Raw genomic sequence first — 23145 nt, 5'->3', positions numbered from 1 at the left:
TGACTTTCTTAAGTTTGATATGGGGCCCAAATAGGATGGATTCCGTTTTACCTAAGTGTATGGATAGCTTGTTGTCGGCGAGCCAGGTGCAAATATTAAGGAGTTCAGCACTGAGGGTTTGTTCCACCTGTGACTTGTCCTTGCCGGGTACCAGCAGGGCCGAGTCATTCGCAAACAGGAACAATTCACAGCGGCATGCTGATGGCATGTCATTTATGTATATTAGGAACAGTAAAGGTCCTAGTATCCTGCCTTGGGGGACTCCACAGCTTACTGGGAGGGGAGGGGACATGGTGCCGTTCACCTCTACCACCTGTTTCCGGCCATGGATCATGACACTTCTAAAAAAGGGGACCTCTAAAAATGTAATTATTGGCTTTATTTTAACAAGAAATGTTACGGTACATTAAAAATATGTTTCTTATTGCAATTTAGTCCTTAAATAAAATAGTGAACATACTATAAAACTTGTCTTTTAGTAGTAAGTAAACAAACAAAGACTCCTAATTAGTCTGCTGACATATGCAGTAACATATTGTGTCATTTATCATTTTATTATTTTGTCCACATTATTAAGAACAAGTGGTAGAAAGTTATTAATCTACATGTTCATTTACTGTTAATATCTGCTTACTTTCTCTTTAACATGTTCTATCTAAACTTCTGTTAAAATGTAATAATAACTTATTCTTCTCTTGTTTGACACTTTACATTAGTTTGGGATCATGCCACAAATTTGGGTATCAGTGCGATACCAAGACGTTACAGCAGGGGTGCCCATTACGTCGATCGTGAGCTACCAGTCGACCGCGGGGGGTGTGTCAGTCGATCTCCAGCCAGGCTTTTAAAAAAAATAGACCTAAAAATGAGTGATCATCAATCTTCACCAAGACGTCACTTAAATGACATTCACGGTACCGGAGGGTCTTGTGAGATGACGCTGGCTGCTGCCAGTTCATTATTATGAAAAAATGACAGAGAGGAAGGCGAGAAACACTTTTTATTTCAACAGACTTTCGCGCCGTCCCTTCCGTCAAAACTCTAAAGGCCGACTGCACATTTCCTATCTTCACAATAAAAGCCCTGCTTCATGCTGCCTGCGCTAACTAAATACAGAGTCTCGGAAAACTGGCGTGCACAAGTGATCCCTCAGAAAGCTGGCGTGCACATCACTTGTGCACGCCAGCTTTCTGAGACTCTTGTTAGCGCAGGCAGCATGAAGCAGGGCTTTTATTGTGAAGATAGGAAATGTGCAGTCGGCCTTTAGAGTTTTGACGGAAGGGACGGCGCGAAAGTCTGTTGAAATAAAAAGTGTTTCTCGCCTTCCTCTCGGTCATATTTTCATAATAATGAACTGGCAGCAGCCAGCGTCATCTCACAAGACCCTCGGGTGCCGTGAATGTCAATCAAGCAAGCTACTGAATTTGCCGCCAATGTTTTTCTTGTAAAGTGTATGGAAGCTGGATGAATTAGATGCCAAAAACCAACCACTTTCATGTGGTATTGTACAGAAAGGACAACTTTTTTTCTCCTCCATTTGAAAATGTGGGCGTTATCATCATTACTGTCTGATTCCAATCAATGCAAGTCATCAGAATCAGGTAACACACCAACTTATATTCTTGTCTTGGTGAAAGAAAGACATCTATATGTGTTACACATGCTTGTATTATCATTAAACACATTTAACTTGTTTACAAACATGTCTCTTTCATGAATAAATAAATATAAATGATATATATAAATGAGGTAGATCCCCTCGAGTTGGTCAATTGAAAAGTAGCTCGCCTGCAGAAAAAGTGTGTGCACTCCTGCGTTACAGGATCATACATTGGTCATAATCAAAGTCCTCTTGTGTCCAGGGACGTATTTCCTGATATATATTTAAAAAAAAAAAGAAGATGTGAGGCCAAAAGATATCGATGTAATCATAGTATCGACTAGATACGCTCCTGTGCTTGGTATCATTACAGTGGGTGTTAGGTGTAGATCCACCCATGGCGTTTGTTTACATTGTGATGGCGGTGAGCTACAGTGTGTAGTGGAGCATGTTTAGCTATTCCTCGTCCTGCAGGGATGACACTTGTAAGAAACAAACTTTATTTGTCGCCATGGAGGCGAGGATTAGTGATTAAGAAGTAGCTAAAACACTGCGGATGGATGTTAGCCGCTAAGTAGCTGGCCATATGTTATGTTATGTTATGTGACTCGGCCGACGGCCTGTTTGTATGGAGGAAAGGCGGACGAGACGACAGGTTGTAGAGGACGCTAAAGGCAGTACCTTTAAGGCACGCCCCCAATGTTGTTGTCCGGGTGTAAATCGGGAGATGTTCGGGAGGGGCACTGAAATTCGGGAGTCTCCGGGAAAAATCGGGAGGGTGATGTCATCACTCGTGTTTTTTCAACATGGCGAGAGAAAACATGGGAATTGTGGGAATATTTTCTCCTATTCTTGGTAAAAAAAAAATATGTATACCGGAGGGGTGTAACAGTACGTGTATTTTTATTGAACCGTTTCGGTACGAGGGTCTACCGAACGAGTTTCTAAGCTAAAGTCTTAACAAGCTGCTTTGCTTCTTCTGCCTCTGTGTCAGCACCCAGCATTGTCCCACCCACACAACCATCTGATTGGTTACATATAAATCTGTAACAGCCAATCAGCAGTGCATATTCAGAGCGCATGTAGTCAATCCTTCAGCGTCGAGCAGATAGGTGTTTAGCAGGTGAGCATAAGGCAGCGTACTCTCCCCAAATGATAATAAACACCTCCCAGTCAACTACTACTAACATCACTATGAGCCCGTTGACCTTCTAGAAACTTAAACTGCAGCTCAGTTCGCTCGCAGTTCTGGCTTGAGGTGAAGGCTAATTAGCTTTTAGTGTAACGTTAGCTCATTTTGCTGTGTTTGTGTTTGTTTTACGGACAGAAAAGCTTTGAATGGCAGGGTCACTGCTATCACATGTTGAGAAAAATATAACATTTACATAATAAAAATCAACTACAGGCTTCCCAAATGCTGTAATAAATTAAGCATGATGACTTGAAACTGTTTAATGTTGCACTTTTTATATGTAGAAGAAAAGTTTTGTCATTTTATTTATGAGCAACGATTTGAGGCAGTTTAATATTGATTAACGTGGGCAGAATTATTATAATGTTCCCAATGTTAAAAGGATAAAGCCATTGTTTATAAATTTGGTAAATAAATAACTAAAATATTTATATTTTGTTAATTTCTTACTGTACCGAAAATGAACCGAACCGTGACCTCTAAACTGAGGTATGTACCGAACCGAAATTTTTGTGTACCGTTACACTCCTACTATACCGTGGTCATTTTGCAAAGAAAAACTTGTTTTTATGACGTTATCCGTAATACCAGAGCAATAGACAGCTAAAATGTTAACAATGAATCAATAATCAATAATATATCAGTGTGGAGCTTTTTAAACAAAAAATGCTTGTTTCTTTGTGATGAAGTTAGTTTTGTTGTTTTAGCGTTTGTTGTTCTTGCTGCTACTTTAACTGTCCTTTTTATTTTAAAATGAAAAACATACTTTTACTGTGCTTACTTTTAAATGGACAAAAGTTGAATAGTTATTTAAATATTTGTAGCAGCTTATTAAGCTGCTTATTGACAGTATAAATAAATATTCATGAACAAATCAGTAAGTATCTCGAGCGGAATTAAAAAGGTGATGGATAAATTAGAGCCACTGATTGCGTGTATGCTTTATAATCTGACGAGTCGACTAATCGTTAAGATAGTCGATGGCTGGTCGACTATCAAGATAATTGTTAGTGGCAGCCCTAGACTACACAGAGAACATGATTATGGATTTAATTAGCTTTAAAAGTACAAACGTGGGGACATTTACATATTGGGATAAATGTTAACAGTTTATGAATTTGGTGTGTTCAGCACCTATATCAGGGGTCGGGAATCTTTTTGGCTTAGAGAGCCAAAAATCTGAATATTTTAAAATGTATTTCCGGAAGAGCCATATCATTTTTTTTTTCAACACTGAACACACCTAAACGCGTGCATTTTTAAGTAAGACCAACATTAAGAGAGTATAATAGGTCTCTTATTCTTTGTAATGACATTGATATTCTGATGCTAGCTGTGGAGGGGGCGTGGCCTGCGGGCCTGCAGCGAAGCGGGGTGTGCCAGGACCGGCCTCGAAATCAGTGACAGGTGCGTAGACAACCCACCTGGGCCTCGTTATCTAATCACCTGTCGCTCTGTTATAAGCAGCAGCCAGGAGGAGAGACAGGGTTGGAGCTGGAGCCAGAGTGCGAGCGAGAACGAAAGAGAAAAAGACAATTGCTGGAAAGCAACTGAGAGACTTATTGAAAAATAAAAAAATATCGTAACCCTGAAACAGGCTTTCATGTCGGTGCTTGGTGGTCTGAAGAACCCCTAGGAGGGCAAGCCCTAAAAAAAAATAAAAATAAATAAAGTGTGGTAGAAAAAGGATGGATGGATTCAAATGCATGAGCATGTTTAATATTTTGAACGTTATTTTTAACACTTTGATTACAAGTGGAATTAGCCATTACTTATCGTGTTAAGCAATGTTAGCTCAGATGTATCCGAGAGCCAGATGCAGTCATCAAAAGAGCCACATCTGGCTCTAGAGCCATAGGTTCCCTACCCCTGACCTACATGATGATTAGATGAAGAGGTTTATGCTACATAATCTGATGAGTCGACTATCAAATACCATACCTAATGTTAGTCTAGTCTGTGGTTGCTATGGTCACATCTTCTGTTATTTTGAAGCTTGCTGTTGCAATGAAATGAAGAAGTGAAAATGAGGCCGTAATATAATTTGTGCAGTTTCTGTAAAATAATGATGAAATCTACATTTAATAGGGAAGTGCGCTTTTTATGACATTTTGCCTATCGCTCACAATCATTAAGAAAGACTTCATGAAGGGTGTATTCATTTTTATTGCATTCTAAATATTAAATATCGTATTTTTCAGATTATAAATCGCTCCGGAGTATACGTCGCACTGGACGAAAATGCATAATAAAGAAGGAAAAAAACATATATACGTCGCACTGGAGTATAAGTCGCATTTTTGGAGGAAATTTATGTGATAAAACCCAACAGCAAGAATGGACATTTGAAAGGAAATTTAAAATAAATAAATAGTGAACAACAGGCTGAATAAGTGTACGTTATATGAAGTATAAATAACCAACTGAGAAGGTGACTGGTATGTTAACCTAACATATTATGGTAAGAGTCATTCAAATAACTATAATCAATCAATCAATCAATGTTTATTTATATAGCCCCAAATCACAAATGTCTCAAAGGACTGCACAAATCATTACGACTACAACATCCACAAAAGGGCAAGGAAAACTCACACCCAGTGGGCAGGGAGAATTCACATCCAGTGGGACGCCAGTGACAATGCTGACTATAAGAAACCTTGGAGAGGACCTCAGATGTGGGCAACCCCCCCCCCCCCCCCCCCTAGGGGACCGAACGCAATGGATGTCGAGGGGGTCTAACATGATACTGTTCAATCCATAGTGGCTCCAACACAGCCAGGAGAGTTCAGTTCGAAGCGGATCCAAGACAGCAGCGAGAGTCCCGTCCACAGGAAACCATCCCAAGCGGAGGCGGATCAGCAGCGCAGAGATGTCCCCAACCGATACACAGGCGAGCGGTCCATCCTGGGTCTCGACTCTGGACAGCCAGTACTTCATCCATGGTCATCGGACCGGACCCCCTCCACAAGGGAGGGGGGGGACATAGGGGAAAAAAGAAAAGAAGCGGCAGATCAACTGGTCTAAAAAGGAGGTCTATTTAAAGGCTAGAGTATACAGATGAGTTTTAAGGTGAGACTTAAATGCTTCTACTGAGGTAGCATCTCGAACTGTTACCGGGAGGGCATTCCAGAGTACAGGAGCCCGAACGGAAAACGCTCTATAGCCCGTAGACTTCTTTTGGGCTTTAGGAATCACTAATAAGCCGGAGTCTTTTGAACGCAGATTTCTTGCCGGGACATATGGTACAATACAATCGGCAAAATGTATACTCCAATATCACGATAGTCATTTTCTATATCGCTCAGAGACAAACCCGCGATACATCGAGTATTTTTGATATATCGCCCAGCCCTAGGCGAGGGTCCCCACTTTGTCAACAAATGCAGCAGCAAATTGTTTAAAAAGAACATTTCTGAACCAGCTCCCTGCAAGGAATTTAGGGATTTCACCATCCACGCTCCGTAGAAACATTTAAGTCTCACCTTAAAACTCATCTGTATACTCTAGCCTTTAAATAGACCTCCTTTTTAGACCAGTTGATCTGCCGCTTCTTTTCTTTCTCCTATGTCCCCCCCTCCCTTGTGGAGGGGGTCCGGTCCGATGACCATGGATGAAGTACTGGCTGTCCAGAGTCGAGACCCAGGATGGACCGCTCGTCGAGACCCAGGATGGACCACTCGCCTGTATCGGTTGGGGACATCTCTACGGTGCTGATCCGCCTCCGCTTGGGATGGTTTCCTGTGGACGGGACTCTCGCTGCTGTCTTGGATCCGCTTGAACTGAACTCTCGCGGCTCCACAAGGGAGGGGGGGGGACATAGGGGAAAAAAGAAAAGAAGCGGCAGATCAACTGGTCTAAAAAAGAGGTCTATTTAAAGGCTAGAGTATACAGATGAGTTTTAAGGTGAGACTTAAATGCTTCTACTGAGGTAGCATCTCGAACTGTTACCGGGAGGGCATTCCAGAGTTCTGGAGCCCGAACGGAAAACGCTCTATAGCCCGCAGACTTTTTTTGGGCTTTGGGAATCACTAATAAGCCGGAGTCCTTTGAAGGCAGATTTCTTGCCGGGACATATGGTACAATACAATCGGCAAAATGTATACTCCAATATCACGATAGTCATTTTCTATATCGCTCAGAGACAAACCCGCGATACATCGAGTATTTTTGATATATCGCCCAGCCCTAGGCGAGGGTCCCCACTTTGTCAACAAATGCAGCAGCAAATTGTTTAAAAAGAACATTTCTGAACTGAATTGTGAAAAACTGCATTCATTATTCGGTATTCGGCCTTCGGCCAAGCGTTTAAATTTTATTCGGCTTCGACCACAAATTTTCTTTTCGGTGCATCCATACTCCTGAGTATGAGTCACACCCCCCGGGCAAACTATGAAAAAAAACTGTGACTTCTAGTCCGGCAAATACGGTAGTTATTATAAGGCAATGTCTTCTTTGGTCCATTCTACAAAAACCTACACCGCAGGCATGCCTTTTGCTCATTCCAGCGTTGGAAAAAGACTCATGTGGAAAATCAGTGTTTGCTGCTGTAAAAGATGAACCTGACTTGAACTCCATGCTGCTTTGCACCAAATGCAAAGAACAAGTCAACTGCGCTGACCTCCAGTCGGTCCGCCTGCACTTTGTCCGAACGCATCACTTTCCCATCACTCGCTCGCCCTTGTGTCCACACTTCCTGTCTCACAGCTGGCCCGCCAAGTCTCCCACGACCCTTTTGCTGGGACGCCCGCTCTTTTGTTTGGGGAGAATCTGGGACAGGCGGGGCGAGATACCGTCCCCTGGGCTTGAGTTGCCGGGGTTCCATGTGAAGAGAGCATAATCGCGACTCGTGGCTGAAATGTAGCATCGGGTGGAAGTCTGAGGAAGTGTCGCAGTGCCAGGGGGGCTGGGCGAGCCGGGGGGGGGCCGGGCGAGCATACAGAGCGCATTCCAGAAGGCAAGAGCCCTGTGATTTTAGCAGGCTGTCACAGGGATTATGTTACTGTCTGTGAGCTCATGCAGTTGCTGTGTCAGGCTGGACCAGCGTTTAGCATTTTTGCCCCCCAGCAAAGCCGTTCCATATCGCTGACATCATTTTTACTACTTCTGTTTGAAGACGTTCACAGAAAAAACCCCAACTCTGTGCGAGGCCTCGCCATGCCTTGTTTCAGCATCGCACTGAAAAGCAAGACCTCATTGAGGTCACTCAGAAGTGGATTTCCCGTTGCATCTCAATTGGAACGTGCACCAAACATCAATTATTTACATACAGTACAGTACCTTCTCATTCCATGCGTGTTCTTTATTTTTATGACTATTTACATCAGACCTGGGCAACGTATCAATCAATCAATCAATCAATGTTTACTTATATAGCCCTAAATCACTAGTGTCTCAAAGGGCTGCACAAACCACTACGACATCCTCGGTAGGCCCACATAAGGGCAAGGAAAACTCACACTCAGTGGGACGTCGGTGACAATGACGACTATGAGAAACCTTGGAGAGGAGGAAAGCAATGGATGTCGAGCGGGTCTAACATGATTCTGTGAAAGTTCCAACACAGTCGCAAGAGTCCAGTCCAAAGCGGATCCAACACAGCAGCGAGAGTCTCGTTCACAGCAGAGCCAGCAGGAAACCATCCCAAGCGGGGGCGGATCAGCAGCGCAGAGATGTCCCCAGCCGATACACAGGCGAGCAGTACATGGCCACCGGATCGGACCGGACCCCCTCCACAAGGGAGAGTGGGACATAGGAGAAAAAGAAAAGAAACGGCAGATCAACTGGTCTAAAAAGGGAGTCTATTTAAAGGCTAGAGTATACAAATGAGTTTTAAAGTGAGACTTAAATGCTTCTACTGAGCTGGCATCTCGAACTGTTACCGGGAGGGCATTCCAGAGTACTGGAGCCCGAAATGAAAACGCTCTATAGCCCGTAGACTTTTTTTGGGCTTTGGGAATCACTAATAAGCCGGAGTCCTTTGAAGGCAGATTTCTTGCCGGCACATATGGTACAATACAATCTGCAAGATAGGATGGAGCTAGACCGTGTAGTATTTTATACGTAAGTAGTAAAACCTTAAAGTCACATCTTAAGTGCACAGGAAGCCAGTGCAGGTGAGCCAGTACAGGTATATATGTATGTATATATGTATATAAAGGTATATACAGTATAGGCGTAATATGATCAAACTTTCTTGTTCTTGTCAAAAGTCTAGCAGCCGCATTTTGTACCAACTGTAATCTTTTAATGCTAGACATGGGGAGACCCGAAAATAGTTTGTTACAGTAATCAAGACGAGACGTAACAAACGCATGGATAATGATCTCAGCGTCTTTAGTGGACAGAATGGAGCGAATTTTAGCGATATTACGGAGATGAAAGAAGGCCGTTTTAGTAACGCTTTTAATGTGTGACTCAAAGGAGAGAGTTGGGTCAAAGATAACTCCCAGATTCTTTACCGTGTCGTATTGTTAAATTGTTTGGTTGTCAAATGTTAGAGTTGTATCATTAAATAGAGGTCGGTGTCTAGCAGGACCGATAATCAACATTTCCGTTTTTTTGGCGTTGAGTTGCAAAAAGTTAGCAGACATCCATTGTTTAATTTCATTAAGACACGCCTGCAGCTGACTACAATCCGGCGTGTTGGTCAGCTTTAGGGGCATGTAGAGTTGGGTGTCATCAGCATAACAGTGAAAGCTAACACCGTATTTGCGTATGATGTCACCTAGCGGCAGCATGTAGATGCTGAAGAGTGCAGGGCCAAGGACCGAACCCTGGGGAACTCCACACGTTACCTTAACGTAAGGCCCGTTGAGCTTTTCAATCTGGCCCGCCGGACATTCCAAATTTTTTTAGATCTTTAAGATGGAAATCGTAGCCACCGTAATGATGCATAGTGATGTTTTCAAGTGACCGTAGGGCTGGGCGATATGGCCTTATTTTAATATCTCGATACACGATATATATCTCGTAATTTTGCCTTAGCCTTGAATGAACACTTGATGCATATAATCACAGCAGTATGATGATTCTATGTGTCTACATTCAAACATTCTTCTTCAAACTGCATTAATATATGCTACTCTTAAACTTTCATGCAGAGAGGGAAATCACAACTACCGTATTTTTCGGACTATAAGTCGCAGTTTTTTTTCATAGTTTGGCTGGGGGTGCGACATATACTCTCCGGAGCGACTTATGTGTGAAATTATTAGCACATTACCGTAAAAATATCAAATAATATTATTTAGGGATGCACCGAAATGGAAATTTGTGGCCGAAGCCGAATAAAATTTAAACGCTTGGCCGAATACCGAATAATGAATGCAGTTTTTCGCAATTTTTTAAATATTGCATAAATAGCCTATGTGATGAAGAAGGAGCTGAGCCGGAAGGCAAAGCTCTCAATTTACCGGTCGATCTACGTTCCCATCCTCACCTATGGTCATGAGCTTTGGGTCATGACCGAAAGGATAAGATCACGGGTACAAGCGGCCCAAATGAGTTTGGGTCTCTCCCTTAGAGATAGGGTGAGAAGCTCTGCCATCCGGGAGGAACTCAAAGTAAAGCCGCTGCTCCTTCACATCGAGAGGAGCCAGATGAAGTGGTTCGGGCATCTGGTCAGGATGCCACCCGAACGCCTCTCTAGGGATGTGTTTAGGGCACGTCCAACTGGTAGGAGGCCACGGGGAAGACCCAGGACACGTTGGGAAGACTATGTCTCCCGGCTGGCCTGGGAACGCCTCGGGATCCCCCGGGAAGAGCTAGACGAAGTGGCTGGAGATAGGGAAGTCTGGGCTTCCCTGCTTAGGCTGCTGCCCCCGCGACCCGACCTCGGATAAGCGGAAGATGATGGATGGATGGATGGATGGATAAATAGCCTAGAATAAGAAAATGGATGGAAAAATTGAAATATTTACACGTTTTTCAAAAATTTTTTATTGAATATTGACATTTTTTTAATATTCCAGTAGCCTTTGCTTTTCAAAAAAAAGCACAAAGTTTTTCATTTATATTAGGCCTTCAAACAAAACATACATTCCAAAAAAAAAAAAAGTGCATTAAAGTGGATAAACCCACAACAAATGAATTATTGTCCTTTTGGCAAAAGTCTGCTTAGCCACAGTAGATATGCTAATAATGTAAACAGAAGGCTCAAGTAAATCTCAATTAAGTGTGTGCTTGTAACCTCCTACACTTATACAGGTAGCCTACACAACAGGCTAATAATGTAAACAGAGGCCCCAATAAATCTCAATAAGTGTGTGCTTGTAACCTCATACACTTATACAAGTACACAATATATCCCAACGTCACCGCGTCACAGCACATTGGTTGATTTGCGTCACCGCGTCAAAAAATTGCGTCACACGCCACTATTCGGCCTTGTTTTTAACTCATTCCACCGAAGGCCGAATGTGGCTTTTTTTTTGCCATATTCGGCCGAATATATTCGGTTACCGATTAATCGGTGCATCCCTAATTATAATGGAATGGCAGCCCCTTAATCAATCAATCAATCAATCAATGTTTACTTGTATAGCCCTAAATCACTAGTGTCTCAAAGGGCTGCACAAACCACCACAACATCCTCGGTAGGCCCACATAAGGGTGACAATAATGACCCAGTGGGACGTCGGTGACAATAATGACTATGAGAACCTTAGAGAGGAGGAAAGCAATGGATGTCGAGCGGGTCTAACATGATACTGTGAAAGTTCAATCCACAATGGATCCAACACAGTCGCAAGAGTCCAGTCCAAAGCGTATCCAACACAGCAGCGAGAGTCCCGTTCACAGCGGAGCCAGCAGGAAACCATCCCAAGCGGAGGCGGATCAGCAGCGCAGAGATGTCCCCAGCCGATAGACAGGCAAGCAGTACATGGCCACCGGATCGGACCGGACCCCCTCCACAAGGGAGAGTGGGACATAGAAGAAAAAGAAAAGAAACAGCAGATCAACTGGTCTAAAAAGGGAGTCTATTTAAAGGCTAGAGTATACAAATGAGTTTTAAGGTGAGACTTAAATGCTTCTACTTAGGTGGCATCTCGAACTGTTACCGGGAGGGCATTCCAGAGTACTGGAGCCCGAACGGAAAACGCTCTATAGCCCGCAGACTTTTTTTGGGCTTTGGGAATCACTAACAAGCCGGAGTCCTTTGAACGCAGATTTCTTGCCGGGACATATGGTACAATACAATCCCACTCTAGTTGTGCCCAAAGAGTACCACGTCACCTCGTTTCACTCTTGAACTTTCGCTTCAGTGTGCAGAGACACCAGCAGGTTGTTTCTGCGGATGTGGTCGTGTTTTTCATCTTTTACTCATCTCTTTTACCACATTTTGTCGGCGGAACCCGGGTGCTGACAACCCTTGAGTTGACCACGCTATAACACTTTCAGCAAGCAGCTGGCTAACACTTGATGAATTTACTGATAATCCTCATGTGGTCTGCCCTGCTACCACCACTGTTGATAAGTTGGCCTTTGTCAGCGTATTATTACGTCTGCCAGGAGGTTTTTCAGTCGCCAAGATGTCTTTTTCTGTCTTTCTTTCCTAGTTAGGAACATAACTCGAGAAACAGTTGCTTTAATCAGAATACCGTATTTCCTTGAATTGCCGCCGGGGCGCTAATTAATTTAAATCCTCTTCGCACTCCGTCGCTTACCAAAGGAATGCGGTAAATTTAGGCCTGCGCTTAAAGGGGAACATTATCACAATTTCAATAGGGTTAAAAACAATAAAAATCAGTTCCCAGTGGCTTGTTGTATTTTTTGAAGTTTTTTTCAAAATTTTACCGGTCTCGGAATATCCCTAAATAAAGCTTTAACGTGCCTTATTTTCGGCTCTCTGCGAAGACACTGGCCATTTCCCTGTGACGTCACACAGTCCTGTCAATGTAAACAAACAATGGGAATACCACAGCAAGATATAGCGACATTAGCTCGGATTCAAACTCTGATTTCAGCGACTTAAGCGATTCAACAGATTACGCATGTATTGAAACAGATGGTTGGAGTATGAAAATATTGAAGAAGAAACTGAAGCTATTGACGCTATTCATAGCCATAGCATGGCCGAATAGCTGCGTTAGCATCGCCGGTAAAATGTGCGGACCAAACGATCAGGACTTTCGCATCTCGTGACACTGGAGCAACTTAAATCCGTCGATTGGTAAGTGTTTGTTTCGCATTAAATGTGGGTGGGAGGAAACGTAATATAGTTGCAAATGCATCTGCAGGTTATCCATACGTCTCTGTGCCATGTCTGCTTTAGCACCGCCGGTAAATAGCATGTTAGCATCGATTAGCGTAGCATGTTAGCATCGATTAGCTGGCAGTCAAAATCAACAAAACTCACCTTTTGTGATTTTGTTGACTATTGTTGCAAATGGATCTGCTGGTTATCCATACATCTCTGTGCCATGTCTGCCTTAGCACCGCCGGTAAATAGCATGTTAGCATCGATTAGCATAGCATGTTAGCATCGATTAGCTGGCAGTCAAAATCAACAAAACTCACCTTTTGTGATTTCGTTGACTATCGTTGCAAATGCATCTGCAGGTTATCCATACTTCTCTGTGCCATGTCTGTCTTAGCATCGCCGGTCAAATGTGGAGACACTCTGGCACATTCAATGGGGGTCTGGCGGCAGACACTTTGGCATCTTCGGGCCAGTGGTGCAACTTGAATCCCTCCCTGTTAGTGTTGTTACACCCTCCGACAACACACCGACGAGGCATGATGTCTCCAAGGTTCCAAAAAATTGTCAAAAAAACGGAAAATAACAGAGCTGAGACCCGGTGTTTGTAATGTGTTGAAAATGAAAATGGCGGGTGTGTTACCTCTGCGACGTCACATTCTGACGTCATCGCTTCCAGCGCGATAAACAGAAAGGCGTTTAATTCGCCAAAATTCACCCATTTAGAGTTCGGAAATCGGTTAAAAAAAAAAAGATGGTCTTTTTTCTGCACCATCAAGGTATATAGTGACGCTTACATAGGTCTGCTGATAATGTTCCCCTTTAAAGATTTGAGTGTGATGTAAGGATACCATCATGAAAAGCACATTTAATAAAAAAAACATTATTATGGTCTTACCTTTACTTATAAATGAAGTCCATGCGCAGCTCCTTCTGATCAAAAGCATCGATAACTTGTTTATAGAAGTCTTCCTTATCTTTCTTCAGTTTTAAAAGTCAATCAATCAATCAATGTTTATTTATATAGCCCCAAATCACAAATGTCTCAAAGGACTGTACAAATCATTACGACTACAACATCCTCGGAAGAACCCACAAAAGGGCAAGGAAAACTCACACCCAGTGGGCAGGGAGAATTCACATCCAGTGGGACGCCAGTGACAATGCTGACTATGAGAAACCTTGGAGAGGACCTCAGATGTGGGCAACCCCCCCCCCCCCCCCCCCCCTCTAGGGGACCGAAAGCAATGGATGTCGAGCGGGTCTAACATGATACTGTGAAAGTTCAATCCATAGTGGCTCCAACACAGACGCGAGAGTTCAGTTCAAGCGGATCCAAGACAGCAGCGGGAGTCCCGTCCACAGGAAACCATCTCAAGCGGAGGCGGATCAGCAGCGTAGAGATGTCCCCAACCGATACAGGCGAGCGGTCCATCCTGGGTCCCGACGAGCGGTCCATCCTGGGTCTCGACTCTGGACAGCCAGTACTTCATCCATGGTCATCGGACCGGACCCCCTCCACTAGGGAGGGGGGGACATAGAGCGTTTTCCGTTCGGGCTCCAGTACTCTGGAATGCCCTCCCGGTAACAGTTCGAGATGCTATTTCAGTAGAAGCATTTAAGTCTCATCTTAAAACTCATCTGTATACTCTAGCCTTTAAATAGACCTCCTTTTTAGACCAGTTGATCTGCCGCTTCTTTTCTTTCTCCTATGTCCCCCCCCTCCCTTGTGGAGGGGGTCCGGTCCGATGACCATGGATGAAGTACTGACTGTCCAGAGTCGAGACCCAGGATGGACCGCTCGTCGGGACCCAGGATGGACCGCTCGCCTGTATCGGTTGGGGACATCTCTACGCTGCTGATCCGCTTGAGATGGTTTCCTGTGGACGGGACTCTCGCTGCTGTCTTGGAGCCACTATGGATTGAACTTTCACAGTATCATGTTAGACCCGCTCGACATCCATTGCTTTCGGTCCCCTAGAGGGGCGGGGGTTGCCCACATCTGAGGTCCTCTCCAAGGTTTCTCATAGTCAGCATTGTCACTGGCGTCCCACTGGATGTGAATTCTCCCTGCCCACTGGGTGTGAGTTTTCCTTGCCCTTTTGTGGGTTCTTCCGAGGATGTTGTAGTCGTAATGATTTGTGCAGTCCTTTGAGACATTTGTGATTTGGGGCTATATAAATAAACATTGATTGATTGATAGGAGAAAGAAAAGAAGCGGCAGATCAACTGGTCTAAAAAGGAGGTCTATTTAAAGGCTAGAGTATACAGATGGAGATGGCAATTTCTCCGTAGCCCTTTCCATCCTTGTGGAGTTGTACAATTTTGTCTCTGGTGTCTTTGGACAGCTCTTAACGACCTACCATGAATTGATTAACGTGGACCCCGACTTAAACAAGTTGAAAAACTTTTTTCGGGTGTTCTAGCTTTTTCTGTAATTGATACAATGCCTTTATGTTCCTCTTATAAGTGTTCCCCCACACTTCCACACAGTTGATGGTATATGGCAATATAAGTGCACAATACAATATACGCGTTGCCCTATAATCTAACACATATTTTACCTTGTTTAATGTAAAAATACTCTTAGACATCTTTTTTCGGGAACTCCTGTGGGGAGTGCTCAGAGAGTATGGGGTCTTATTGTGGCGGTCCGTTCCCTGTACGATCAGTGCCAGAGCTTGGTTCGCATTGCCGGCAGTAAGTCGAACACATTTCCAGTGAGGGTTGGACTCCGCCAAGGCTGTCCTTTGTCACCGATTCTGTTCATAACTTTTATGGACAGAATTTCTAGGCGCAGTCAAGGCGTTGAGGGGTTCCGGTTTGGTAACCGCAGGATTAGGTCTCTGCTTTTTGCAGATGATGTGGTCCTGATGGCTTCATCTGGCCGGGATCTTCAGCTCTCACTGGATCGGTTCGCAGCCGAGTGTGAAGCGACCGGAATGAGAATCAGCACCTCCAAGTCCGAGTTCATGGTTCTCGCCCGGAAAAGGGTGGAGTGCCATCTCCGGGTTGGGGAGGAGACCCTGCCCCAAGTGGAGGAGTTCAAGTACCTAGGAGTCTTGTTCACGAGTGAGGGAAGAGTGGATGGTGAGATCGACAGGCGGATCGGTGCGGCGTCTTCAGTAATGCGGACGTTGTACCGGTCCGTTGTGGTGAAGAAGGAGCTGAGCCGGAAGGCAAAGCTCTCAATTTACCGGTCGATCTACGTTCCCATCCTCACCTATGGTCATGAGCTTTGGGTCATGACCGAAAGGATAAGATCACGGGTACAAGCGGCTGAAATGAGTTTGGGTCTCTCCCTTAGAGATAGGGTGAGAAGCTCTGCCATCCGGGAGGAACTCAAAGTAAAGCCGCTGCTCCTTCACATGGAGAGGAGCCAGATGAGGTGGTTCGGGCATCTGGTCAGGATGCCACCCGAACGCCTCCCTAGGGAGGTGTTTAGGGCACGTCCAACTGGTAGGAGGCCACGGGGAAGACCCAGGACACGTTGGGAAGACTATGTCTCCCGTCTGGCCTGGGAACGCCTCGGGATCCCCCGGGAAGAGCTAGACGAAGTGGCTGGGGAGAGGGAAGTCTGGGTTTCCCTGCTTAGGCTGTTGCCCCCGCGACCCGACCTCGGATAAGCGGAAGATGATGGATCTTTTTTCGTACGTGTGCAATATGAGATTTCCATGTCAGACCGTCATCCAGTATCAATCCTAAAAATCTAAGTTCAGAAACCCTTTCAATATCAATTCCATCTATTGACAGTTTGATGGTGTCCTCTCTTTTCCTCTTACCAAAAATCATGACTTCGATTGGCTCCGTTTTTAGCTGCGAGTAAGACCGTATTCGTGAAATGTTCTTGTCTTGCATAAGAATCGTGAATGATTATCACAATTCCCCCCAAAAAATGTGCAGTTCCCCTTTTTACTGACCACCTGTCCTCCGTCCCATGTGGTCCAGGCCGCCCATGTAGACTTTGACCACAGAACAGCATCCTTCTACCCGACTTATTTTCAGTCCCGGCCTTTCCAGCACACCTATGTAATTACTTTTTCATCACCAAGGCTACTTGACTTAGACCATTGTGTTTTTCAACCTTTTCTGAGACAAGTTTTTTGCGTTGAAGATATCCGCAAGTGGAAATTGTTGAAAAAAACCGAAACTCAGTCGACAGGAAAAAGTCGCAATTGTTGGATATGACTTTAAGCCATAACTAACTATGTATCACTATAGATCTTGTCTGAAAGTAGGTCTACTGTCACCACCTGTCACATCACGCCATTTTTTTTTGGGCTGTTTTACTGTGTAGTGTTTCGGTTCTTATCTTGCGCTCCTATTTTGGTGTCTTTTTCTGTTTTTTTTGGTATTTTCCTGTAGCAGTTTCAAGTCTTCCTCCCGCATCTACAAACCCCGTTTCCATATGAGTTGGGAAATTGTGTTAGATGCAAATAATAATTAACTTAGAATTTCATGGCTGCAACACGTGCCAAAGTAGTTGGGAAAGGGCATGTTCACCACTGTGTTACATCGCATTTCTTTTAACAACTCTCAATAAACGTTTGGGAACTGAGGAAAATAATTGTTGAAGCTTTGAAAGTGGAATTCTTTCCCATTCTTGTTTTATGTAGAGCTTCAGGCGTCCAACAGTCCGGGGTCTCCGCTGTTGTATTTTACGCTTCATAATCCGCCACACATTCTCGAGAGGAGACATATCTGGACTGCAGGCGGGCCAGAAAGGTACCCGCACTCTTTTTTTTACGAAGCCACGTTGTTGTAACACGTGCTGAATGTGGCTTGGCATTGTCTAGCTGAAATAAGCAGGGGCGTCCATTAAAAAGACGGCGCTTAGATGGCAGCATATGTTGTTCCAAAACCTGTATGTACCTTTCAGTTTTAATGGTGCCTTCCCAGATGTGTAAGTTACCCATGCCTCGGGCACTAATGCACCCCCATACCATCACAGATGCTGCCTTTTGAACTTTGCGTCGATAACAGTCCGGATGGTTCGCTTCCCCTTTGGTCCGGATGACACAATGTTGAATATACTCTTGCGCTCCTATTTTGGTGGCTTTTTCTCTTTTTTTTTGGTATTTTCCTGTAGCAGTTTCAAGTCTTCCTCCCGCATCTACAAACCCCGTTTCCATATGAGTTGGGAAATTGTGTTAGATGCAAATAATGATTAACTTAGAATTTCATGGCTGCAACACTTGCCAAAGTAGTTGGGAAAGGGCATGTTCACCACTGTGTTACATCACATTTCTTTCAACAACTCTCAATAAATGTTTGGGAACTGAGGAAAATAATTGTTGAAGCTTTGAAAGTGGAATTCTTTCCCATTCTTGTTTTATGTAGAGCTTCAGTCCTTCAACAGTCCGGGGTCTCCGCGGTCGTATTTTACGCTTCATAATGCGCCACACATTTTCGAGAGGAGAGATGTCTGGACTGCAGGCGGGCCAGGAAAGTACCCGCACTCTCTTTTTACGAAGCCACGCTGTTGTAACGCGTGCTGAATGTGGCTTGGCATTGTCTTGCTGAAATAAGCAGGGGCGTCCATTAAAAAGACGGCGCTTAGATGGCAGCATATGTTGTTCCAAAACCTGTATGTACCTTTCAGCATTAATGGTGCCTTCCCAGATGTGTAAGTTACCCATGCCTTGGGCACTAATGCACCCCCATACCATCACAGATGCTGCCTTTTGAACTTTGCGTCGATAACAGTCTGGATGGTTCGCTTCCCCTTTGGTCCGGATGACACAATGTTGAATATACTCTTGCGCTCCTATTTTGGTGGCTTTTTGTCTTTTTTTTGGTATTTTCCTGTAGCAGTTTCAAGTCTTCCTCCCGCATCTACAAACCATGTTTCCATATGAGTTGGGAAATTGTGTTAGATGCAAATAATAATTAACTTAGAATTTCATGGCTGCAACACGTGCCAAAGTAGTTGGGAAAGGGCATGTTCACCACTGTGTTACATCACATTTCTTTTAGCAACTCTCAATAAACGTTTGGGAACTGAGGAAAATAATTGTTGAAGCTTTGAAAGTGGAATTCTTTTCCATTCTTGTTTTATGTAGAGCTTCAGTCGTTCAAGAGTCCGGGGTCTCCGCGGTCGTATTTTACGCTTCATAATGTGCCACACATTTTCGAGAGGAGACATGTCTGGACTGCAGGCGGGCCAGGACAGTACCCGCACTCTCTTTTTACGAAGCCACGCTGTTGTAACGCGTGCTGAATGTGGCTTGGCATTGTCTTGCTGAAATAAGCAGGGGCGTCCATGAAAAAGACGGCGCTTAGATGGCAGCCTATGTTGTTCCAAAACCTGTATGTACCTTTCAGCATTAATGGTGCCTTCCCAGATGTGTAAGTTACTCATGCCTTGGGCACTAATGCACCCCCATACCATCACAGATGCTGCCTTTTGAACTTTGCGTCCATAACAGTCTGGATGGTTCGCTTCCCCTTTGGTCCGGATGACACAATGTTGAATATACTCTTGCGCTCCTATTTTGGTGGCTTTTTGTCTTTTTTTTGGTATTTTCCTGTAGCAGTTTCAAGTCTTCCTCCCGCATCTACAAACCATGTTTCCATATGAGTTGGGAAATTGTGTTAGATGCAAATAATAATTAACTTAGAATTTCATGGCTGCAACACGTGCCAAAGTAGTTGGGAAAGGGCATGTTCACCACTGTGTTACATCACATTTCTTTTAGCAACTCTCAATAAACGTTTGGGAACTGAGGAAACTAATTGTTGAAGCTTTGAAAGTGGAATCCTTTCCCATTCTTGTTTTATGTAGAGCTTCAGTCGTTCAACGGTCGTATTTTACGCTTCATAATGTGCCACACATTTTCGAGAGGAGACATGTCTGGACTGCAGGCGGGCCAGGAAAGTACCCGCACTCTCTTTTTACGAAGCCACGCTGTTGTAACGCGTGCTGAATGTGGCTTGGCATTGTCTAGCTGAAATAAGCAGGGGCGTCCATTAAAAAGACGGCGCTTAGATGGCAGCATATGTTGTTCCAAAACCTGTATGTACCTTTCAGTTTTAATGGTGCCTTCCCAGATGTGTAAGTTACCCATGCCTCGGGCACTAATGCACCCCCATACCATCACAGATGCTGCCTTTTGAACTTTGCGTCGATAACAGTCCGGATGGTTCGCTTCCCCTTTGGTCCGGATGACACAATGTTGAATATACTCTTGCGCTCCTATTTTGGTGGCTTTTTCTCTTTTTTTTTGGTATTTTCCTGTAGCAGTTTCAAGTCTTCCTCCCGCATCTACAAACCCCGTTTCCATAGGAGTTGGGAAATTGTGTTAGATGCAAATAATGATTAACTTAGAATTTCATGGCTGCAACACTTGCCAAAGTAGTTGGGAAAGGGCATGTTCACCACTGTGTTACATCACATTTCTTTCAACAACTCTCAATAAATGTTTGGGAACTGAGGAAAATAATTGTTGAAGCTTTGAAAGTGGAATTCTTTCCCATTCTTGTTTTATGTAGAGCTTCAGGCGTCCAACAGTCCGGGGACTCCGCTGTCGTATTTTACGCTTCATAATCCGCCACACATTCTCGAGAGGAGACATATCTGGACTGCAGGCAGGCCAGAAAGGTACCCGCACTCTTTTTTTACGAAGCCACGCTGTTGTAACATGTGCTGAATGTGGCTTGGCATTGTCTTGCTGAAATAAGCAGGGGCGTCCATGAAAAAGACGGCGCTTAGATGGCAGCCTATGTTGTTCCAAAACCTGTATGTACCTTTCAGCATTAATGGTGCCTTCCCAGATGTGTAAGTTACCCATGCCTTGGGCACTAATGCACCCCCATACTATCACAGATGCTGCCTTTTGAACTTTGCGTCGATAACAGTCTGGATAGTTCGCTTCCCCTTTGGTCCGGATGACACAATGTTGAATATACTCTTGCGCTCCTATTTTGGTGGCTTTTTCTCTTTTTTTTGGTATTTTCCTGTAGCAGTTTCAAGTCTTCCTCCCGCATCTACAAACCCCGTTTCCATATGAGTTGGGAAATTGTGTTCGATGCAAATAATAATTAACTTAGAATTTCATGGCTGCAACACGTGCCAAAGTAGTTGGGAAAGGGCATGTTCACCACTGTGTTACATCACCTCTTTTCTTTTAACAACTCTCAATAAACGTTTGGGAACTGAGGAAACTAATTGTTGAAGCTTTGAAAGTGGAATTCTTTCCCATTCTTGTTTTATGTAGAGCTTCAGTCGTTCAACAGTCCGGGGTCTCCGCGGTCGTGTTTTACGCTTCATAGTGTGCCACACATTTTCGAGAGGAGACAGGTCTGGACTGCAGGCGGGCCAGGAGGTACCCGCACTCTTTTTTTTAACGAAGCCACGCTGTTGTAACACGTGCTGAATGTGGCTTGGCATTGTCTAGATGAAATAAGCAGGGGCGTCCATTAAAAAGACGGCGCTTAAATGGCAGCATATGTTGTTCCAAAACCTGTATGTACCTTTCAGCATTAATAGTGCCTTCCCAGATGTGTAAGTTACCCATGCCTTGGGCACTAATGCACCCCCATACCATCACACATGCTGCCTTTTGAACTTTGCGTCGATAACAGTCCGGATGGTTCGCTTCCCCTTTGGTCCGGATGACACAATGTCGAATATTTCCAAAAACAATTTGAAATACACTTTTCCACTTTGCATCAGTCCATCTTAGATGATCTCGGGCCCAGAGAAGCCGGCGGCGTTTCTGGATGTTGTTGATAAATGGCTTTCGCTTTGCATAGCAGAGCTTTAATTTGCACTTACATTTGTAGCGACGAACTGTATTTAGTGACAGTGGTTTTCTGAAGTGTTCCTGAGCCCATGTGGTGATATCCTTTAGTGATGTCGGTTTTTGATACAGTTTCATCTGAGGGATTGAAAGTCACCGTCATTCAATGTTAGTTTCCGGCCATGCCGCTTACGTGGAGTGATTTCTCCAGATTTTCTGAACATTTTGATGATATTATGGACCGTAGATGTTGAAATCCCTAAATTTTTTGCAATTGCACTTTGAGAAACGTCGTTCTGAAACTGTTTGACTATTTGCTCACGCAGTTGTGGACAAAGGGGTGTACCTCGCCCCATCCTTTCTTGTGAAAGACGGAACATTTTTCAGGAAGCTGTTTTTATACCCAATCATGGCACCCACCTGTTCCCAACTAGCCTGCACACATGTGGGATGTTCCAAATAAGTGTTTGATGAGCATTCCTCAACTTTATCAGTGTTTATTGCCCTTTTTCCCAACCTCTTTGTCACGGGTTGCTGGCATCAAATTCTAAAGTTAGTGATTATTTGCACAAAAAAAAAATAGTTTATTAGTTTAAACATCAAATATGTTGTCTTTGTAGCATATTCAACTGAATATGGGTTGGAAATGATTTGCAAATCATTGTATTCCGTTTATATTTACATCTATTTTAGGCCATTGGTTCTTTGTTTTATTTTGCAAAAATGTATACAGTATATCTATTTTTATATTGCTATTTTTATTTTTGGTATGAAAATTATTATGTAACAACATTTATTAGTATTTTTTGGTTCTTTGTTGTTGCTATTTTTGTATTATGACTATTATTGGATCATGTTGTACTGCATTTTAATCGTTTGTTCTGTGGTTGTGTGATGTTTTTTGCCTGGACCCCAGGAAGAATAGTCTCCACTGCGGTGTAGACTAATGGGGATCCTTAATAAACTTAATAAACTTAATAACACAATTCCTCAATTCATACGGAAACGGGGTTTGTACATTGTGGACGCCGTCTTTGCCCCAAAGTAAGTCTTTGCTGTCGTCCAGCATTCTTTTTTTGTTGACTTTGTAGCCAGTTCAGTTTTAGTTTCGTTCTGCATAGCCATCCCTAAGCTTCAATGCCTTTTCTTAGGGGCACTCACTTTTTGTTCTTTTTTGTTGTTAAGCATTAGATACCTTTCTTACCTGCACGCTGCCTCCCGCTGATTCCGACATCTACAAAGCAATTAGCTACCGACTGCCCACTACAGACATGGAAGAGTATTACATGGTTAGTCTGCCGAGCTCTAGACAGCATCGATACTCAACAACAACAACACATTATTTGCAGACTATAGTTATTGCAGAAAATATATTTTTAACCCAAATAGGTGAAATTAGATCATCCTCTCA

The 23145-nt window shown here is 43.8% G+C and overlaps 1 protein-coding gene across 1 annotated transcript in view; it reads left to right on the top strand.

The window, feature by feature from the left end:
- The window catches only part of nck1b (NCK adaptor protein 1b), a 96555-nt gene that overhangs the window by 7580 nt on the left and 65830 nt on the right, over positions 1–23145 (top strand). The gene's annotated exons all lie outside the window — the stretch shown is intronic.

This window comes from Nerophis ophidion, linkage group LG15, assembly GCF_033978795.1.
Source record: "Nerophis ophidion isolate RoL-2023_Sa linkage group LG15, RoL_Noph_v1.0, whole genome shotgun sequence".
NCBI classification, from domain to species: Eukaryota; Metazoa; Chordata; class Actinopteri; order Syngnathiformes; family Syngnathidae; genus Nerophis; species Nerophis ophidion.
The sequence above is the reverse complement of the archived record's forward strand: the minus strand, read 5'-3'. Positions and strand labels throughout refer to the sequence as shown.